This window comes from Spinacia oleracea, chromosome 4 (genome assembly GCF_020520425.1).
Source record: "Spinacia oleracea cultivar Varoflay chromosome 4, BTI_SOV_V1, whole genome shotgun sequence".
In the NCBI taxonomy this organism is placed as follows: domain Eukaryota; kingdom Viridiplantae; phylum Streptophyta; class Magnoliopsida; order Caryophyllales; family Amaranthaceae; genus Spinacia; species Spinacia oleracea.
The window spans coordinates 164,177,541-164,186,617 of record NC_079490.1 but is presented as its reverse complement, the minus strand read 5'-3'; the positions used below and the strand labels follow the sequence as shown (position 1 = coordinate 164,186,617).

The 9,077-nt window shown below is 35.7% G+C and overlaps 1 non-coding gene across 1 annotated transcript; it reads left to right on the top strand.

Annotated features, from left to right (window-relative positions):
• The first annotated feature begins 1,160 nt into the window (after window positions 1-1,160).
• On the top strand, window positions 1,161-1,267 carry LOC130460282 (small nucleolar RNA R71). The gene has a single exon (XR_008920203.1). It is a non-coding gene; the product is annotated as a small nucleolar RNA R71 (small nucleolar RNA).
• Window positions 1,268-9,077: the final 7,810 nt, after the last annotated feature.

The window sequence follows — 9,077 nt, the reverse complement described above, 5'->3', positions numbered from 1 at the left end:
TCAATTCGGTAAAAGGAACCGTTACCTGCAAATTTTTGACCACTTCCAAGAATCTGCCAAACTGCTTGCCTAACTTATTCTTGAGTTGTCAGTTTGGGAAAGGGAGTACAATAGGTGGTAATTGAATATCTGTCCCCTTCTTAACCTCAGTTGTAGCCTCATTCTCATTGACTACCTTTTCAGCTTCCTTACCATCAATGACTATCTCTGGGACTTCCTCACTAACCAGACCACTAGCAGACACCACAGAATCAACCTCAACCGGCATAGAAGGACCATCATAACCCCTACCACTCCTCAATGTAATTGCATTTGCAGTTTCCCTATTTTTGGGCTGTGAAGGAAATTGGCCTGGTGGCCTCCCTGCAATAATAGTAGCCATCTGTGTCAACTGTGTATCAGTGATCTTATTGTGAGCAGTAAGAGCATCGATCTTTGCATCCTTTTCACTTAGAGATTTTTGCATTTGTAGCATCATGTTTCTCATCTCTACTAGCATAGGGTCAGGCTGTGTGGCTTGAGGTTGTGGTGGTGGAGGTGATGTGTGTTGTCTAGGGAACCCAGGTGGTCCACTAGACTGTTGGTTGTAGTTGTTCCGTGGTTGGTAGGATTGTTGATGTGGGGGTTGGTATGGTTGTTGTGGTGGATGTTGGACTTGGTGAGGGTTCTGGATATTGTTGCTCCTGTAGGATAGTAGAGGGTTGTTTTTGTAGCCCTCATTGTAAGAGTTAGAGAATGGGTTGTTTTGTTTGTAGGATTGAAATGCGTTACATTGTTCAATAGAGCTCCTACATTCATGTGCATAATGACCAGACATTCCACAACTTTCACAAACAGTAGCAGGTTGGGCACTCATAGCAGCTACACTAGCAGGCTGGGTAGATTGAGCATTGGCTGCTTGCATATTATCAAACTTATAGTGTAAAGCAGTCAATTGGGTAGTTAATTGTTCAATAGAAGTCAAATCATGCTTACCACCCCTATTAGATAGACCTCTAGGATTCCCATACTGGGCATTGTGAATGGCTATATCCTCGATCACCTCCATAGCTCTAGGCACCTCAAGTTGCATAAATCTCCCACTGGCAGCTGAATCTAACAGACATCTAGACTCATTACCCAGACCATTATAAAACTACTGAATCAAGAACCAATCATTCAAACCATAGTGCGGGCACTCTCTCTGCAAGTCCTTGAATCTCTCCCAGACCTCGAACAAACTCTCATCTGCTTGTTGTGAGATACCTAATATCTGACCCCTCAGACGAGCCGTTTTCTCAGGTGGAAAATATTTAACATAAAAAGCAAGGGCCAAGGACTCCCAATTAGTGATTTTCAAAGCAGCCCGATTCAACCCATTAATCCATAACTTAGCTTTCCCACTCAGAGAGAACGGGAAAAGTATCTCCATAGTCTGCTCCGGAGTCAATCCCTTTTTTCTTGATGGTGGAACAATATTGGATGAAGGACTGTATGTGAAGATTTGGATCTTCACCTGGTTCCTCACCATACTGGCGTCTCTCAATCATGTTAATCAATGCAGACTCAATCTTGAAGGTCTCAGCCGCAATAGAAGGCATGATTGCCTTTGGTAGCACGGACAGACTTGGCTTAGAATAGTCTGTAAGCTGTGGGGTAGGTGGCGGTAGTGGAGTTTCGTCACCCATCTCTATCTCTGAAACTGAATCTGTATCTGAAGGAAAAAGATCGCCAATATTATGATCAGAATTAGAGTAATTCCCACACTGTGCAATGAAAGTTCTTCGTCTACAAAAGGTTCTTTCGGGCTCAGGATCGAATGGAGTAAGATTACTAGTACCTATGGTCCTGGGCATAGACAAAGACTACAAAACAATGTGAGATCCGGTCTCAAGGAACGTGAGTTCCTTGAGTAGTAACAAATAATAATCTAGGATAAGCAATCAACAACAAAAAATAAAACCATTTCCCCGGCAACGGCGCCAAAATTTGACAGGCTTAAGTCGTATCACCTAATCAAAAATAACCTAAGTCCACTAGCTAGGTAGCAAGGGAAGTCAGGATCGAATCCACAGGGAAACAGTGTTCTTTCTACTATTAATCAATCAGACTAGACTATTGGAAACAAGAGTTGGTTTGATGGTTTGCTAAGACTACTACGATAATTAAACAATTAAGAATCAAGATATTAAGGAATCTAGGGTATAGGTTCACCAACAAATAACAATCCAGGACAATAAACAATCACGATAATCAACAAAGTAATTAATTAGACTAGCATGCTCTCTCGAATCGATACTAATCATAGACTTAGAATTAACGGGCTCTCGCTACGTATTAACTCAAATTCCACCTATTGACACAAGCCTAAACATCAAATTGCATCTCTCGAATCTTAACTTGATATTGCATAACTACCACAATTAAACCTGCGCAAATCTAATTGTATAGTGAAATAAACCAATCAATAGGAATTAATTACAATGCCAACAATCACCATTACTCAATATCCCTTCATATTGTTTAAGGATCCCCAAACCCTAGAAAATAAACTACTCAAGCATAATAACAAATAACAAAGTAATCAACATAATGGAAAACATGATCAAAAGTAATTAATAAAGCAAAATAGAAAGCAATACCTAAATGTAGAACAAAAGGATGAACTAAAAATTGGAGCTTTGATTGAAACTAAAAATAAGTGCTTGGAACAAATTTGAGAGAAAAACTAGATTAAGAGCAAATAAACTAAGGGTCTAATACTAGAAAATAAGATGCCTCTCAAATTAACTAAGGCTTGTTTATATAGTTTGCCAAAATAAAGCCTAAAAAACAGAAAAGTAAATGCCCGAAAACTGCTGGAGGTTGGCGTCGCCCGATCGGGCGAAGTGCTCGACAGTCGGCCCGATCGGGCCAAATTCCGCCCGATCGGGCGGTTTGCGAAATCTTCACAGCTGCTCTCATTTGGCCGCCCGATCCGGACCGGGCGAAGTGCGCCCGATCGGGGGCGCATAGATGACTTTAATTTCCTCTTCTTTCCGCCCGATGGTCGCATTTCGCCCTCAGCTCACAGGGCGATTTGCAATCTTCAATATCCTTCGCCCATATCACCGAGTCTAACTCTCGGGGCTCAACCATAAGCATCTAAGGCTCCCGAAAGTCGACGAAAAAGGTCCCGAACTTCCTCGGGCTCGTGTAGTGGCCTAAATCACCATAAAACGGGTCTAAAAAGACCAATTTCTCATAATCAAACCTGAAACTCAAGGCACACTCAATAACGCATATTAGTACTAAAAATGGCTCCTAAGAGCTCATTTGACACATAAAAAAGTACTAAGGGACGGGGGTGAAACATTATATAAAACACACATATCAAAACACGCTATATCCACCACTGAGCTACAGACGCAATTGATGTCAAGAGGATACTTCTAAGTTATATTTCTATTTAAACTGTAATTAATGTTAAAAATAATTTACAACTAAGCAAACCGACATCTGAGATAGCGGTTTTGTTTTAAAGCAAATCGTTATCTCAGATAGCGGTTTATAACATTGAACCGCCATCTCAGATGGCGGTTTGCTTTAAAACGAAACCGCTATCTCATATGGCGGTTCAATGTTGAACCGGAAAAAAAAAATTACTTCTCTTTCTCCCTTGCTTACGTGGATGGTATGGTGGGAAATAACTTAGAAAGTAACGTATTTAGGGAATTATTGGATCTTTATGCAATATTGAAGGAAATCGCTCTATGTAACTATCCCTTACAAAAGATATTTAAAGGGGCCTTTTAACCAAATTGTTAAAAAAAATGGACGTCAAGTGAAAATTGGTAAAAAAAGTTTCTCAGGCGACAATTTGGTAAATTTAAATCACAACGGCGACGGATACGTCACAAAATCGATCGGAATTTAGGAAATCTAATAGCGTGACTTACACACTCTTAATATTGTTTTTTTCCGATTTTTTTTCTTCATTTTCCTGCAATTTAATTTTTTGATTAATACTTTTGTAAAAAAAGAATCATAATTAATCTCCTCCCCTTTTCATTCCCTTTCATTTTCTCTCTCTTCTCCTTATCTTCCATTTTTGTGCTTACTCACCATTGCTGGAGAATTCTGAGTCAACTCAACAAAAATAAGGGAAGAGTATCATTAACACAAGGATTTAGCATGATAAAGGTGAATTTCAGAGTTAATTTTTTGCTTTTGCCTTTTCAAATGCCAATTTGTAATGGTGGTTGATGTTTGATTATGACTGGTTGGTTATGAAAATTGGTCGCTTGTAATCGAAAATTCGGGATTTAAGATTTGATTACTAGTTTGATTGTGAAAATTGGGGTTTAAAAATTAGGGTTATTATAATTATGCTTGTTTAATTGATGAAATCTATATCTATATTATTATATATTAAAAGGCGTCTATAAGAAAGTATACGTGACACGTGGCGCTCTGCTTATGGGTCGTTTGCTCCATGTAATTTTCATGTACATAAAAAAGTGTCGAACATGGTTTGTGCAAGGTTTGAACCCTTGACCTTGAGTTTAAACAATAAAGCTTTTACCACTAAGCTTTCACATGTTTCATGTTATCATTGCAAAAAAAAAAAAAAAAAAAAGTAAAATGTGAATGTGAATGTTATTAATGTAATAACCCGGGGCATCGCCCGGGCCCAAAAACTAGTTAGGTTTAAAATGCAGGGGTTATACTATGCTTACTACTTTTGTGAAATATGGGTTTGATAATTAGTATTCCATTTAAATTACAATTGAAATTAATTAATTAGTACCAATTTGATGAATAAACTAATAATTTCAATAAAGATTCGGTAGGGATATTATCACCGATGTTGTGGCCCCTAGTATCATCATTATTAGGGCATTTCACAAAAATGGAAGAAAAGGAGAAGAGAGAGAAAATGAAAGAGAAGGAGAAGGGAGGAAATTAGTTACGATTTTTTAATATTTTTTTTTACCAAAAGTAGTAATCATAAAATTAAATTGCAGGAAAATGAAGATTTTTTTTTGGAAAAAACGATATTAAGAGCGTGTGAGTCACTCAATTAGGTTTTCTAAATTCCGATCGGTTTTGTGACTTATTCGTCGCCGTTGTGATTTTAATTTACCAAATTGTCGCCTGAGCCACTTTTTTTTTTACCAAATTGTCGCCTGAGACACTTTTTTTACCAATTTGTCACTTGACGTCCATTTTTTTACCAATTTGGTTAAAATGCCTATTTAAAGGGGAAAAGTAAAAAATGAGGACGGATATTTTTTTTAAAAAAAATGCAAATTACTTCATTCATTATTGATTGATTTATTTATTTTTTATAATCGAATTAATTCATTGATAAAAAAGCATACGTCATTTACATAAAGATTTGAATCTAACAAATACATAACAAACAAATCAAATAAAAACTTCCTTTCACCATAGCTACGATCATAGTATATCAAACATTCTGTATACCCTCTTTTATAACGCTGTGTTTTACAACCTTTTTCGACGAGGGGGTCGATAGATCTGTTGTAGCCGTGACAAATATGATTTCCGTCTGATTCACTGATTGTAGTTGAAAGATTGACCTCCTCTTCAATATTGCACAAAGCTTTATCAAAGAAACAACCTGAACTAAACTAAACACACAAAACTTAACTAGAATCAAACCCACCATAGGCAGGGACGAAGCCAGAAATCAATCTTAGCGGGGCCGGATCTTCTTATGTACTCTGTAGTTAAGTTATCATTCGTAAATTTTACTAGTATTAATAAATTTCTTTATAAAATTATTTTAAAAAATATTCATGTTAATCTCTTTAAAAATAGAAATTGCAACTTTGGAATCAGTCAAATGGGAAATGATTGCAAGACCCTCAACATAAACATACCAATGAAGGAAATGAAAAAAAAAGGCGAAAACTGCAAAAAGGTAAAGAATGAAAACTGCAAAAAAAACTAAAATTATTCAATGTAGCAACTGGGGTATCGCCCGGGCCACACACTAATATTTCTTAAATTATGCGTCCCCCCTTCTACTATGATTAACCTGAAACGATGGGAGCATATTGGTAAATTATTTTAAGGTAAATATAGACCTCTTTTAGGCTAAAATGCTAAAAGAAATTAAAATTTCTGAAATACGTTCATTTTCAGTATTCATACTATTACCATTCTACAGTCCATTTAAGCAAGGAAATTAGTTCTAATACTTTTTAATTTGTCAAACTGGGGAAAAAATCAATTTTTTTTAATTAAAGTGTTGATGACATGGATGGTGGTAAATTGAGATTTTAGAGGAGAGGAACATATTTGGGGATTCTTAACATCTTCAAACATTTTTGCCAGAAACTTCGTAAATATATTGTTACTATCTTAGAGCAAAAAAGTACTTCCTTCGTCCCTTTTTTGTTTTTTACCTATTCCGTTTAAGGTGTCCCAATTTGTTCTTTATATTAAGAATATTTCCTTTTACGTAGCAATCTACGATGTATGTAATTTGTCTCAATTGATTCAAAAAATAAATAAAGCAATCTTATTGGTTGTTAGATTGGTTAGTGGATTGACGTCCTACTTTGTTTAATTTGTTTAAATAAAAAAAGAAGTTATTTTCACTTTATTTTAAAAAGACAATTAATGGATTTTAGATAAAGTGAAAACAATATTATTGAATGAAGTAGTACTCACATAATCACATGAACGTATAATGCCGCTTCCTCCCTCTCTCCCTCTTCTCTCCTTTTTTTAGGATTTTCAAAAGCCAGAGTTTTTTAGCGCGGAAATAGTCGGTTATTTTCGACCCGTTATCTTCAATTCTGTTTTGTTTTTGCGTTATATCTCAATAAAACTACATATTGTCAGTGTAGTAAGTACCCCTATGGTCAGAGACGAAGCTACGTTGGGGCCCGACCCCTGTCAGAAAACTGCAATTTTGATTCTAGTATACTCCGTAATTTCTAACAACTATAGTAACTGTGTTGAGGTTTGCCGCGGTGGTTGAGTTTTGAGCGTAGGAACAATTGATCCAAGATCGACTCTATGTATCTGCAAATTATTTAAAATTTTAGATTTCTCTTGAGCTTAATATATGACCAAAATACGTGTATTCTATAGAATGAAAAACATTCGTTAAGTTCTTCAACTACATAGACACGTTACGTCATTTATCATGGCAAGTAATTTTTCAACCATATCATCTTACAATCTATCAATACTAATATATTAAAAGGCGTTTTGAAAAACGTATATGTGTCACGTAGACCTCTCCTTATTACGCCACGTCACCACTAATTAGCATCATGACACGTCATTACAACAAAAAGAACATCTAACAAGGATCGAACACAAACCACTTTGTTAAAAGTTACACTTCTTACCATCTTAACTGTAATCCCCCGTAAATTTATAAACGTTATTTATATATTTTAACGTATATTTAATATATTTAAATAAGAATTTACGAATTTGAGAAATAAATATATAATTAACGTATATTTATTTTATTACATTTTGAATATTTTTAATGATTTATGAAATCAAAATAATTTTAGAATTTTAAGTTGAAAAGAAATCGAGTTACGAAAACTGATTGAATTTAGAAAACGATCCTAGTTGGTTTTGGATTCGAATCCTACAACTAAATCCTAGTTCAAGCCCATTTTTGCAAAGCCCAAACAATAAACCCCATACTCCCTTCTCTAACTCTAATTCACGTGAAACAAAATAAAAAAATAAAAAATAAACAAAGCCAAAACCCCATTTGAACTTCACGTGAAAACGCAAAAGAAAAACAAAGAAGCAAAACCTATCTCTCATTCAAACTCACGTAAACTAGCAAACCTTCAAACCTTGGTACTCTCAGCCCCAGCCGCCGACCACCTACCTCCGCCGCGACCGCCAGCTGCACGGTAACCTTCTTCTTCTCCTTCGTTCTTCTTCCTTTCTCTTTCGTTCGTTTCTTGCAGCTTCGCTACCCTTCTCACGATCTTTTTCGCTCTTGCTCTCCTCTCTCGTTTTGGTTTTTGCGCAGCAGAAACCGAGTCGCGCCACCCTCTCCTTGCTGCCGCCGAGCAGTGCTGCCGCCTCCGGCCGCGCCTCACCGCCTGCCACCGTCGTCCTCTCTCGTCGGTTAACTCTTAAAACCAAAAGCTAATTTTTTTTTATATCATATGTATTAATTTAAATATTGTTGGAGTGAATTAAAATTATGATTTTTAAGATTTATTTACTTATTTCAGATTTTAATATTGTATGATTAAATTATTAATTTTCAGATTTCATACATTGATTGAAACGAGAATTTAAATTAGTCAAAGCGGGAATTCTAAGTTTTTAATGATGTTGGATCATGGTAGAATGATTTGGAATGATTAAAACTATTATTTTTATATTCTAAGCATGGTAATTTGGTGTTGGGGAAGTTTTTAAACAAATTTATATGCTTGAAATTTAAAGTACGATGTTTGCAAAGAATTTTCAACGAATTTCAATCACTAATTCAATAATTATGATGCTAGGAAATCAAATGTTCAAGTTTTGATATTGGGGAAGGTTCTAAATATGTTTAGGATGTATTTAGAATGCTTTATTATAGTCGTGAATGATTAGGAATTGATTGGGATTATTTGTTGGTTGTTTTAGGCGGAGAATTCTCCTTAGGCGACTTTGGAAAGTGTTAAAGTGACCTATCAGTTTGTTTACACAAGGTACGTACATACCTGTGTGCTTGGAATGTGTGTTAATTGTTGAAACCATGTTGAATTGTTGATAAACTTGGTTATGTTGATGTTGTTGATGAACTTAGTCAAGTTGAAATTGCATGTTTAATACTGTTGGATGAACATATTGAACTTATATTGCATTTTGAGGATTATAACATGTTAGTATGGATGATTGATGCAAACATGTTTGATTGGGAACACTAGATTACTCAGTATATGATTCAGATCAGTTGATTGTTGTTCCCTTTTAGCTTTTCACTACTTTATGAGGGCGGAGGACCTTGTTTAGTAAGTTGAAACCTTATACCCATATACAGGGGTTGATCAGTATTAAAAGAAAGATTGGAGTTAATTGGAATGAGTCTTGTTTGATGCCTTTGT